At 45.9% G+C, this 13761-nt stretch overlaps 1 protein-coding gene across 5 annotated transcripts in view; it reads left to right on the top strand.

Annotated features, from left to right (window-relative positions):
- Positions 1-13761, top strand: part of NELL1 (neural EGFL like 1) — a 1178134-nt gene that overhangs the window by 179753 nt on the left and 984620 nt on the right. The gene's annotated exons all lie outside the window — the stretch shown is intronic.

The following is a 13761-nucleotide window of genomic DNA, read 5'->3' on the forward strand; positions in this document are numbered from 1 at the left end:
CATGGAGGCACTATAAAAAAAAAAAGGTAAAATTATTTTAAAAACTGAATGGGTAACAGCTAACCTCCCACTGAAGCCACAAGCCATCAACAAAGCCAAATACATTAATTACAGCACCTTAGAGGACACCTGAAGTGAGAAGGATATGGAGGCTGCCATATTTATTTCCTTTTAAACAATACCAGTTGCCTGGCAGCTTCGTGATCTTTCCTTCATCAGTAGTGTCTGCATCACATACCTGGAACAAGTATGCGGCTAATCCAGTTACACTTCAGTCAGAAACATCTGATCTGCATGCTTGTTCAGGGTCTATGCGTAAAAGGATTAGAGGTTGAGGATCAGCATGACAGCCAGGCAATCTGCTTTGTTTAAAAGGAAATGAATATGGCAGCCTCCATATCCCTCTCACTTCAGTTCCATTTTAAACACGTTTTGTGGGTTATCAGTCCCACTTCATCAGGTCATTAAAGTGAACCTTAAAGGGAACCTAAACTGAGAAGGATATGGATTTTTCCTTTTAAAATAATTCCAGTTGCCTGACTCTCCTGCTGATCCTATGTCTCTAATACTTGTAGCCACAGCCCCTGAACAAGCATGCAGATCAGGTGCTCTGACTGAAGTCAGACTGGATTAGCTGCATGCTTGTTTCAGGTCTGTGATTCAACCACTACTTCAGCTAAGGAGATCAGCAGGACTGCCAGGCAACTGGTATTATTTAAAAGCAAACATCCATATCCCTCTCAGTTAAGGTTCCCTTTAAGGTGAAAAAACAGCCCCTGGGGGATACTTACATGAATGGGAGGGTGAAGCCTATAGATGCTAATCAGGCTTCCCTGTGGTCCTCCTCAGCAGAGGTGAGACGGTGGTGGAAGCCCCGAAAGGCCACTTGTCGCCGTTGCACGCAGGCGCACTAGCAGCAGCTTTCTGCTCGGGCTCCGGCAGGAATATAGGAATGCTCGGAAACACCGATTTCCAAATCTGTGAAAATTCAGATTTTCGCCAATGCCGATGTCATAGATTTCTTGAATATTAGTGGTTATTTTTTGCATTCACTGATTGGCCAAATACTTCCGAGTTGACTCTGCATTCTCTAATTGGTCCAATACTTCTGAGTTCTGTAATTGGGCTGAAATGACCGAGTTGCAGTAATGTGGTATTTCCTTAGCATCCGAAGGAGCACCCCTACTGACATAGCGAACCCTGATGGGACCACTCTAATGTGTGAGCCGCCTGTCGAGTGGACCCGACCAGCCTCGGCTATTTCCATCAGGGCCCGAGCGGGAAGCCACTAGTGCGCTTGTGCAGGCAGGCCACTGATATTATTATTATTCTTTTGATTGTTTGGGGGAACCAGCGCTGGATCGGGCTGGTTGAGGAGGTTCTGGACAGTGCTGGTCGTAATGGAAAAATCTACGCTTACGGATCATTACGCGTAATTTTACGCTATTACGCAGTACGCAATTACGGTTACGGCGTAGGAAATTATCTACGGTACATCACTGTAATTACGCGTAAACTTACGCAGTTACGCGTAAGGATACCGTAATGTAGGCGCTTACACTACGATGTTACGCGTAGTGCTGTAATACCCATTAATGCGTATTTTTTTACGCATACGGACGATATGTACGCAATAGCCGTCAATGTGACAGTTTTTGCGTACATATCATTCGTATGCGTCAAAACGTACGCTTATACTGAAGGGCGGGAGAAGATACTATTGGTTGCTTAGGATGTTGACTGATTGGCTATTCTTAGAAAAGGGGAGTTTTTACGTTAGTAATTACGCGTAAAATTACGCGTAAGTGTTCGTAAAATTACACATACCTAGCAATTACGGTAGACAGTGTAATTACGATACCACTCTACTGCTTACGCGTAAATAATTACGCGTAAGACCGTAATTTACGCGTAGCGCTTACGCGTAAATTTACATTGAATTACGATGCGTAATTACGCTCATGCGTAATTTCGGCCCAGCACTGGTTCTGGAAAGTCTGATTAGGACCCAGAGGCTTCCCCCTCCCGAGTTAAGTATCTGGTTTTTTTTCTTTTCTCAGTTAGATTTTCTTTTCTCAGATTTACTTACCTGAGGCTTCCTCCAGCCCCTGGAAGCCTATGTGCTTCTTGCCGCAGTCTCCCAGGGTCCCGTACATAGCAGCCGCCTACTCGACCAGGTTGGCGGCCTCTGTGCATGAGCACATCTGCAAGCATTTTGTCTGGGACAATTAATAGACTGCCTTTGAGCAAAAACAATAAAACGTTCAATCTACTTCGCCTAAACTGAGTACAATTATTTAAAATAAACACATGATGTAGCTGCAAATGAATATTACATACTTACCTTGTCGTCCGTTCCTCTCAGAAGCTCACCAGCTTTCTTTTCTCACCATTTTTCCATTTTTGATGAGATTTTGTCAGAACTGAAATATATGGTACTAGTTTACGTAAGCCTGTTTTAATACGGGCTCTAAGTAAGTGATACCATCGCCGAGTGTTAGTGTGCATGCCCGTCCTCCTGTCCCAACGGCTGTCCATGCTGCGCACATGCGCAGTAGCAAAAAAAGCACTGACCCAAGGACACAGCGACAGGACTGTACGCAGGGACAGTTCGGTTTTATTAGGTGGGATGCTGTCAGTTACATATCAGTTGCTGTCCGTTATAACTGAAAGGACAACTGATGAGAAAGTTAATGTTCATCTTTTCTTATGGCTCAAGTGGGCGATATAACAATTTAACAGTGTGCTGACCAGAAAGCTGTTATGGGGTAAATTTTCAAAATGGAGGTCGGAGAATTCCATTGATCACAGTGGACAAACAGGATGCGGGAGAGGAGAAAGATATTGATGAGTAGACTACACGGGAGGTAAGTATGACGCGTGCATGTTTTTGACTTTTAATTTTCAGTTCAGGTTTGCTTTAATTATAAAATATAACCATGGTATATAGTCACTTTTAGGAGTAGGAGAATAATTACAATTGTTTATCTCATCACCTGTGGTTCACTATAACCACTTCACTACTGAGGGTTTTTTCCCCTTCTGTATCAGAGTAATTTTCACCTTTTAGCGCTCCTTTCATTCATTTACCTATAACTTTATTACTACTTATCTCAACGAAATGATCTATAACTTGTTTTTTCCGCAACCAATTAGGCTTTCTTTATGTGGCACGTTTTGCTAAGATTAGGTGAGACACTACTGCTAATTATACAAGGAGGAAGCGGACACACATAGGGGGAAAATGCATGTGGTCCCGACGGGTCGGTGCCTCAGATCGGCGTGCATTCGGAGATTATCTGAATTTGCTGTATAAGTAGCAGGCAGTTTTCTCCCCATTTTTCACGGAGAAAAAGTGCGTCTTATACAGCGGCCGGACCGAGGCAGAGGCAAGAGCGTAGTCTAAGAGGGGGCGCACAACTCACTATCATTCCCCTATTGTGTTTGAAGCTGAGAGATCTAAGAATAGGGGATACATGGCAGTGACTGCAAGCCAGATAACTAGAGATTAAGGTGTTGGGGGCCCTGGGGTGCCTCTTAGTCTAATAGCAATTAGTGTGTGACGGCTGAGGTGGGAGGGATGGAGGGGCGCACTTTGGTGTCTCAGCCTTGGGTTCTGGAGGACCTTGTCCCAGCTCTGTACAGCGGCAAATATGGTACATACCATCTTACCTCTTCAGAGGGGAGACACCAATGTATTGGAAGAGATTTTTATCCAAGCACACTTGTAATAGCGACAACCCGTTTCATGGGTCCTTGTCTGCTTCCCCAGGTCAATAATACAGACAAGGGCCTCTCTCCATGACTGTCTGGAGCATGGGCACCCTGCCTATCTGCGGGTGTCCAGCCTAATACTTATAACCATGGCATGCAGATCAGGTGCTCTGACAGAAATCTGACTGGATTAGCTGCATGCTTGTTTCAGGTGTGCGATTCAGCCACTACTGCAGCCTAAGAGATCAGCAGGACAGCCATATCTTCTCACTTCAGGTCCCAAATAACCCGTTTCTGCGTACATAAAAACGTGAAAAAAAAATAAATAAGCCCTAACTATGCCTTTAAAGAGAAACCTTACCCAATAATTGAATTTCATCCCAATTAGTAGCTGATACCCCCTTTCACATGAGAAATCTTTTCCTTTTCAAAAACTGATCATCAGGGGTGTATGTATGGCTGATATTGTGGTGAAACCCTCCCACAGTGTGATGTCAGGACCATGGTTCTGACATCAAACTGTGGGAGCCTTGTTGCATTGTGGGAAATAACAGCTGTTTCCAACTGCCAAAAAAAGCAAGCAGCTTCTCCTTCCATTGTCATCCCCTGCCAGCAGTAAAAATGTCAACATGTGATAAATGTCAGAATGTAAATCGGGGAGAGGAAAGATTTTACAACAGGCAAACACTGACTAAATCATTTATACATCATTCTTGTAAAACTGAAGCACTTTTTTATTTTATTTTATTTTTTTACACTATTTTAACTGGAGTTCCTCTTTATGCTGCTTTCATAGTGGGGCGTTACAGGCTGACATTACAGCAGCCTGTAACGCAGCCCAACTCACAGTAATGAAAAATCAAAGTGCTGTTCACAGTGCCCACGTTGCGTTACAGTGTAACGCTGGCCGTTGTATGAAAGTGCAGCATGCTGTGTGTTCTAAGCGGTTTTAGCCGCGTTAGACTGCACATGCTCAGTAATTTTTTATTTTTTATTTTGTGCAGGAGAGGAGGAGGGGAGAGTCCGCTATTGCGGCCAGCCACATGGCTAATTATTATGCACTGCAGTGTTTACTTCCTGGAGCGGCCGCTGATTGGCTGGTGGGACCACGTGATGCGGAGTGTTCCGATCACGTGGTCTCCGCAGACTGTAGGACAAAAAAGGCGCACCAAGAGCCGCTTAACTCGGCTCTATGTAGCGTCCTCTTAATACCATCACCATGCGTTGCGTTAGAAGACGTTATGCAACCTTAACGTCCCCTAAAATGCAACGTCCAAATGTGAAAGAGCCCTTAGAGGGCCTGAGGGCTTCCCAGTTAAATGTCTCCTTCGGCCACTTTTGGGTCACAGCCAGATAACAGAGCATTATGTTTCTGGGGACTAAGCCGGAGCACCTGGAGGAAACCCATACAAACCAGAGGAAACCTACAAGTTCCACGTAGAGAGCCTCACGGCCAGGATTTGAACCCGGAGCTGTAGCGCTGCAAGGAAAGCATGCCAACCACTTAGCCACTTATTTCCTTAAAAAAAAAATGTTTCTGAAAATAATTAATTTTAACTGCTGAACATAATGATGAGGAAACTCTGTAAGAGAGCGGATGGCTGCCAGCAAAGATGATCTTTCGGAATGATGCGGCTTAATTACCGCGAGCGAGGGGTAGCAGCCGTGCTGTATTTACAACCACACCGCGAGTTCCTCTCTAAACGAGGATTTAAAAAAAAAAAAAAGTAATTTACGGGAAGAGATGAACCTCGCCACTGTGCCGCGGCTACAGGGACAAAATAAAGGAACGGAGTGAAGGAGAGATTTCCATTTCAAAAAGGATTTATCCGGCCTCCATTGGCGCCCTGCGCATGCGTCGGGCCGTGGCTCAACCTGCAATGGAAAACCCGTGTCTGTGATGCTTTTATTTATATGGGCAGCAGGGCGGCGTAGTGATTAGCGGTCTCGCCCTGCAGCGCTGGGTCCCAGGTTTGAATCTCAGCCAGGTCAACATCTGCAAGGAGTTTGAATGTTCTCACCGTGTCTGTGTGGGTTTCCTCCAGGCACTCCGGTTTCCTCTCATATCCCAAAAACATACAGATAAGTTAATTGGCTTCCCTCTAAAACTGGCCCTAAACTACAATACATACATAGACATCCGTTTTATTGCCTGAAGAAGTGGGTCTGTTCCCACGAAACGCGTTGCAGATTTTGGGGTACTATTGAATAAATGTATTCGTTTGATTTGATGACAGACCTTGGTGGTCTAATTATTGAGGGGACGTCCACCACTTTCCCTCCCGGCAATTTTTAACAATTTTATATTAATTTTATTCTGCTGGCGCCTCTGATCACCTACCAGTATACATAGACATAGGACTTTGGTAGGGATTAGATTGTGAGCCCCTCTGAGGGACAGTTAAAGTGGATCCGAGATGAAAAACTAAGTAGAACAAGTAACTTGTCTATATATCTTAGCTAAAGTTTAGATAGTTTATACAGCATATTTAGCTGCAAACAGCTTCAACAGTTTGATTATTTATTGCTGTGATACAATGAGGGCAGCCATGTTCTGATTGTCACATTGTCACAGGCTGAGGGCTGGAGATACTATCCGCTTGCCTGTGTGTAAATTTAGTCCCCTCTCCTCCTCCCTCCTCCCCTCTGCCTCTGAAATCAATGCTAGTAACCTCCTCCTGCTGACCAGATTGAGCTCCCATAAGCCCTTGCTACAGTGCCAAGGCACAAAAGGAGCTGTGGGCGAGGCTTGCTTAGTTTATAGGGAATTAGAGTATTAAAACAAAACAAAAAAGTATTTGGCTTGAGGAATGCCCTATAAACTATAGGAAAGGAACACAATTATGTAATGAGTAAAAGTTTATCTCGGACCCACTTTAAGTGACACTATACCCTGTACAGCGCTGCAGAAGATAATGGCACTATATGCTGTAAATACTTAATAATAATAATAATAATAATAATAATTTATGAGTAGTGAAACAAGGAAGAAACTGATCAAACTGGTATGGTAGGAATGATCAATGAGATGCAAATATTTCTGAGTTCATGCAGAATTATGTAAATTTTTTTGATGACCCTTTGTGTTTGGGTTGTCCATGCTGTGAGGGTCACCAAGGGAAGGCAAGGAAGGGTTGTTAACATTTAAGGAGGCGGCCCCATGAAAGGTTTGCTGGGGGGCCCGATGATTTTTAGTTATGCCCCTGATCAAGGGCTTGCATTCAGACAAAAAAGACACTGAAGCGAAAAAAAAAAAATGATCTAATGAATTGGTTGTGTAGTACGGATAATTACTAGAACATTAGTGGCAAATAAAATATTCTTATATTTTTATTTTCAGTTATATAGTGTTTTTTTTATAACATTGCATAATACTCTAATATTTGCAATTTACACACTACTCAGCATTCTAAATGGTTTTACAGAGCAGGCTAGTGAACTTTTGAACCCTTCTCTGCAGAGAAAAAGAAAATACAGTGACTGACAGTTGAGATAACAAGCTTCAGAAGACAGAGCTCTCTGCAACTTTGAACGTCGTGGAGCTCAATGGCTCTTTTGCATAGATAACTGGAGTTTCTTAACTCTTCCTCTATTCCTCTACAGGAAACAATATTAGACTCATGTCTCTGCTCCTAATGCTTTATTTCTTAGCTGTACTACACATACAAATCATATCATAAGTTTATTTTCACTTCAGATTCCCTTCAAGTCTTTCTGAGCTCAAACTGAAAAAAAAAAGTTTCTGTGTGAGTCTGGGAGAAGTGAGCAAATTGCAGAAGACGGAAGCTGACCTGCAGCTGACCCACCTTCCAACTGTTCTACTGAGATGAACTGCTGTCCATCCGCACAGCTCCTGTGAGTGATCTCACATCGCCTAATAAAGGCGCTTAGCACAGATAGCTCTGCAGCTGAGAACCCAAACAGGACTCTGAAAATAGCTCCTGTACTTCAACAAAACTCCCCTCTTTATTCAATGCTGAGCTGAGGTTGTGAACCATAAAAGAAATGCAAAATCTGTGCTATAAGAGGTCTATGGAAGCAGTGGCATTACTACAATTCATGGGGACCCCCAGCGAAACTTTGAAGCCTCCCAATGCTCACACCCCTTACCTTGCCTCCCCTTGGTGATCATCACTGCCTTGGGGTCCATCTCACAATGGTCATAAAACAAGTGTGGCTATTAGGATCTTCACACCCATAAGAAGTGTAGCCACATAAACACCTGATCTGAAGTATAGTCCCCTGTATCGGAGGAAGGGAAGGTTAGTAGTTGGGGGCCCCCCTGCAGTCCAGGTGCTGCTCCCCTCTAGTTACGCCTCTGTGTGGAAGGTGAAAGAACTGCATGTTTTGTTTTTGTATCAAAAAAACAGCTGCTTAATAGGAAAATCTGCTGGAGGTATCTGATCGCTGCTGCAATCATTTTTTTCCCCTCCCTCTTTCCTCCCTCTCCCTCCCCCCATGCCATCCTAATCGCCAAAGGGAGACGATCGGCACTCCTCTCCACCTCTCATAGGCATCAGCCTATGAGGGGGCTCCATTCGCCAGCCGATCCGGGGAACAGCCGAGTGTCAGCCGTGCAGCGCTGCAGGAGATCGCAGCGCTGTACAAAGGTAAACAAAGGGGAATTACTTCCCCTTTTGGCGGAAAACTGCCTGCTAGCCGCGATCACGGCTAGCAGGCTGATCACGGAGCTCCGCTCTGTGAACCGGCAGGAATCGATCACGCATGCGCGCACGCGTTCCCTGCCAAACTGCAGCTCCAGGACTTGACGCCAATTGGCGTTAGGCGGTTCTGGGGTGCCGCCGTGGTCATGCCCATTGGCGTGACGCGGTCGTTAGGTAGTTAATATTTGAAAAAGTGTTCTATTGGAAAATGGCTATTGAGAGCAGTGACCACAGATGGTGAATTTAATTCTCTTCTAGGAGATGTGTGTCGTAGAAAGCAGGCAGAGCCCCTCCCTCTCATACACTCCTAAAAGCTGCTTCTGTTGCCTCATAGAGCCCCTCCTCCAAACAAATAATATTAAGGCCATCCACTGTGAGCCTGCAGGTCAGCGTCTTGCATTGGTTAAAAGGAAATAAATATGGCAGCCTCCACATCCCTCTAACTTCAGTTGTCCTTTAATTACTGTTGCTCACACAGCCTGGGATGACATTCCCCGATCCAGCTGGTCCTCCCCTGCTCCCCATGTCATGTGCACACATTCATCCTCCAATCGCTTCTCAGTGATTTCATTGTTTGCAGTGCGGGAAGATTTCCCAGCTTGCTTTGTGTTTGGTGAGCAGAGCAGCCCAGGTGCAGCGAGCGCTCGCCATTCTCTCTACCCCCAGAGGTGGAATTTGGAGGCCCCTATTTCTGGCTCCGCTCGGCGTTTGATAATTGGCTCAGTTTTATACGGGGAGCTGAAAGTCGAGGCAGCACAAGCAGGCAGCAGCTCCCAAACTAATTAGCTAACAAGGCGTGTAATTTGATTTACTCACATGATTTCCGAACAGATGAAGGGTGATTTCAGTGATGCCGTCACTGGCGGTGGTGAGAAGAACACTCACTGAATAGATTAAAAGGTGAACTAACAGTTATATTTATATGTTGGGGTATAAATGGTGTCCCAGGTTCAGGCCCCGCCCAGGATATTATTTCCGCGGAGTATGATGCGCTTTATCGGGGCGATCTTTCATCATGAAAGCATACCAGTAGGTTAACTACCTTCCTCCACTATTGTCCTTAAAGGGAAGGTCAGAGGTATCTAATTACTAAACAAAAATCTCCTTAACCAGGCTTCCTCCAGCCCCGGCAGCCGTCCTGTGTCCTCGCTGCAGCTTTGCATCCAGCCGGTCGGCATCTACTGCACCTGCGCGCGATACGCTCGGTCGCACTGACTTGGTCTGGAGTGTCCTGCGCAGACGCAGTAGTTCTGCGCCTGTGCAGAACACACCAGATGATGTCAGTGCGACTGTGAGAGGCTCTCCTGCAGGCGTAGTAGATGTCCATCTGCAGCGGAGGGACCCCGGGCCACTGGATAGATGCAGAGCTGCGGCAAGGACACAGGATGGCAGCCGGGGCTGGAGGAAGCCTGGGTAAGTAGATTTTTGTTTTCTTAATTACCTTGGATCTGTCCTTTTTAAAGCAGCAGGGGCAGCCACACTATGGCCTGGTGCGCACCAAAACCCGCTAGCAAATCTGCAAAATGCTAGCAGATTTTGAAACGCTTTTTCTTATTATTCTGTAGCGTTTCAGCTAGCAGTTTGCGGTTTTGTGAAGCGTTTTTGGTGTAGTAGATTTCAGATATTGTTACAGTAAAGCTGTTACTGAACAGCTTCTGTAACAAAAACGCCTGCAAAACCGCTCTGAACTGCCGTTTTTCAGAGCGGTTTTCGGTTTGCGTTTTACCTACACTTTTTACATTGGAGGCAGAAACGTCTCTGCAATCCAAAATCTGCAGCAGCCCGGGAGTATGCGTTTCTGCAAAATGCCTCCCGCTCTGGTGTGCACCAGCCCATTGAGATACATTGACCAAGCGGATCCGCAGCCGCAAGCGGATCGAAAAATGCTGCCGAACCGCTCTGGTGTGCACTAGGCCTATCCCACGAAAAAAACAAGCCAAAAAAAACATATTTAAGTAAATACTTGTTCTACTTACATAATATATATGTATTGTACTGCCCACATATTAATTTCAGTGAATTTTAAACACTGTACATAAAATATTAATTGATAAAATACTGAGAAAAATGTTCCAGACTTTTTTAATTTTTACTGCCTCTGACGGAAGCCAATCCTGATGTCATTGTCTCTCTTTTTTTTTCCCTCCTAGAAACTGCATTGTCATATATATACAGTGCTACCCATAATTATTCATACCCCTGGCAAATTTTGACTTAGGTCTCTTTCACAGTGGGACGTTGCGTTTGATGCGACTATAAGTCGCACAACGCGCCCCTAACGCAGTGCATGTAGGTTATAAAATTGGACGTTGTTTTTTGGTGCGCCGTTTTTCGTCGCATACTGCGTTACAGTTAAAAAAAAAAACATTACTGAGCATGTGCAACACACATAACGCAGCAGACGTATTGCTAAACGCACAGCATGCAGCACTTTCTAAATATTGTTACACGTCACACACAACGCAACGTGTGCACTGTGAATGTCGCACAGACTTTGTATTGCTGTGCGTTAGTCTGCGTTATTAATTTTTTATAACATGCGACTTTAACGTCCCACTGTGAAAGAGGCCTTAAAGTTACTTTTATTAAACCAGCAAGTAATTTTTTTGATGGGGAATAACATAACATGGGTGTCTCCCAAAAGATAAGACGATGTACAAGAGGCATTATTGTGAGAAAAAAAAAAAAATTATCCGCTTTTATTTACATTTGAGCAAAAAGTGTCCAGTCCTAAATTATTCATACCCTTCTCAATAATCAAAAGAAAAGCCTTTATTGGCTACTATTGCAATCAAACTCTTCCTGTAATTGCAGAATAACTTTTGCATGTCTCCACAGGTATTTTTGCCCATTCATCTTTAGCAATGAGCTCTAAGGCTACTTTCACACCAGGACGTTGCGTTTTAGGGGACGTTATGGTCGCATAACGTGCCCCTAACGCAACGCCTGGTGCTCTTCGATGTGGACGTCAGAGTGAGCCGCGTTGTGCAGCTCACTCTGGCGTCCGTGATACCGTGATGCGTACTCTTGGACGCATGCGGCATCACGTGGTCTTGCCGGCCAATCGCCGCACAGAGCGGCCGCTACAGGAAGTGAACACTGCACGTCACACCGTGCAGTGAATATTAATTAGCCATGTGCCTGGCCGCTCTCCCCTCCTCCCCAACATTACTGAGCATGTGCAAGCAGTCTAACACAGCTTAGCCGCGTCTAAAGTACTGCATGCAGTACGTTGTCTTGACGTCTTGCGTTACAATGTAACGCAACGTGTGCACTGTGAACAGCCCATTGATTTTTCATTACTGTGCGGTGGGCTGCGTTACAGGCTGCTCTAACGTGCGCCTGTAACGTCCCACTGTGAAAGCAGCCTTAATCTTTCAGGTTGGAGGGTCTTCTTGCCATCACCCTGATCTTTCGCTCCCTCCACAGATTGTAAATTGGATTCAAGTTAGGACTCTGGCTGGGCCACTCCAAAATGTTAATGTTGTCTGCTAACCATTTCTTTACCACTTTTGCTGTGTGTTATTGGTCATCGTCCTGCTGAAATGTCCACTGGTGCCCAAGGCCAAGTTTCTCTGCAGACTGCCTGATGTTGTAGTTGAGAATCATCATGTATTTTTTCATGGTGCCTTTTACTGTGATTAGGTTCCCTGGTCCATTGGCTGAAAAACACCCCCAGAACACCATGCCCATGTTTGACAGTGGGCATGGTGTTCTTTGGGTTGAAGGCTTCTCCTTTTTTACGGCAAATGAAGGAAACCTCATTGTGACCAAAGAATTAAATTTTTCTTTCATCTGACCATAACACAGAAGACCAGAAGTCTTCTTCTTTGTCCAGATGAGCATTTGCAAGGCCAAGAAAGCTTTTGTGTGCCTTATCTGGAGAAGTGGCGTCCTCCTTGGTCTGCATCTGTGGAACCCAGCAGTGTGCAGTGTCCATTGTCCATTGGATTGTCTGCCTTGCCACCAGCAGAGCCCAGATTCACCAGGATGGCCTTGGTGGTGATCCTTGGATTCTTTTTTTACCTCTCTCACTATCCTCCTGGCCAGCACAGGTGTCACTTTAGGCTTCCGACCTCATCCTCTGAGATTTTCCACAGTGTGGAACATCTTGTATTTTTTAACACTTTGCACTGTAGCCACTGGAACATGAAAACCTTTAGAAATGGCCTTGTAGCCCTTTCCTGACTTGCGAGCAGCCACAGCCGCAGGTCCTCCTTGAGATCCTCTGTCTTATGCTAGGCATACACCTAGCCAATTATGCGCCGGATCGAGCCTCTGGCTCGATGCCGGCCAGGGCCGGGCCGAGGCAGAGGCAGGAGAGGCTCCAGCCTCGGGGCGCAGTGTAGGAGGAGGCGCACAACTCACTCAGCTATTATTCCCCTATTGTGTTTGAAGCAGTGAAAAATAAGAAAAGGGGATACATGGCAGTGACTGCAAGGCAGATAACTAGAGATTAGGGTGTTGGTAGGAGTTTGGGGCCCTGGGGCGCCTTTTAGTCTAATAGCAATCAGCGTGTGACGGCTGTTGTGGGAAGGATTGGGGGGCGCACTTTGGTGTCTCAGCCTTGGGTGCTGGAGGACCTTGTCCCGGCTCTGATGCCGGCGCATCCCCACTCGTCCGCGTTTGCGCGCAGATCAATCCCCGCTCGTCCCCGCCGGCGCTCCTTATCACCCGCTCGATTCCCCGCTATTGTCTGCGGGGATAGAGCGGGGAATCTATCCGGCAGGTCATCGGACTTGTCGGATATCATCAATCGAGCCATCAGGCTCGATTGATAAGGGTGCACAACTCCTGTGTATGACCAGCATAAGGGCTGCCATACACTGGTCGATTGCCACCAGATTAACCAGCAGATAGGTCCCTCTGTGATCGAATCTGATCAAAGAGAGATCTATTGGCTGCCTCTGTCCCATCTGATGGTCGAATCTGCTGCAAATCTTTAAAGGTGGCCATACACTGGTCGATTTGCCATCAGATTTATCCAACAGATAGATCCCTCTCTGATCGAATCTGATTAGAGAGGGATCGTATGGCCACCTTTACTGCAAACAGATTGTGAATCGATTTCAGCCTGAAACCGATCACAATCTGTGGAGCTGCCGCCTCCCCCTGCATACATTACCTGTTCCATCGGCGCAACTCCCCTGGTCCCCGCTGTCTTCTTCTCCGCTCCGGGCTCCTGACCGTTCCTGCAGCTACTGAACTTCCTGTCCAGGGGAAGTTTAAACAGTAGAGGGCGCTCTACTGTTTAAACTTTCTGCCGGGACAGGAAGTTCTGTGTAGCTGCAGCGGTCCAGAACCCAGCTCGGAAAGAAGACAGCGGGGACCAGGGGAGTCGCGTCGGCGGAACAGGTAATGTATACCCTCTGTATTGCGTCGG

The sequence above is a fragment of the Hyperolius riggenbachi genome, chromosome 11 (assembly GCF_040937935.1).
Source record: "Hyperolius riggenbachi isolate aHypRig1 chromosome 11, aHypRig1.pri, whole genome shotgun sequence".
Taxonomy (NCBI): Eukaryota; Metazoa; Chordata; class Amphibia; order Anura; family Hyperoliidae; genus Hyperolius; species Hyperolius riggenbachi.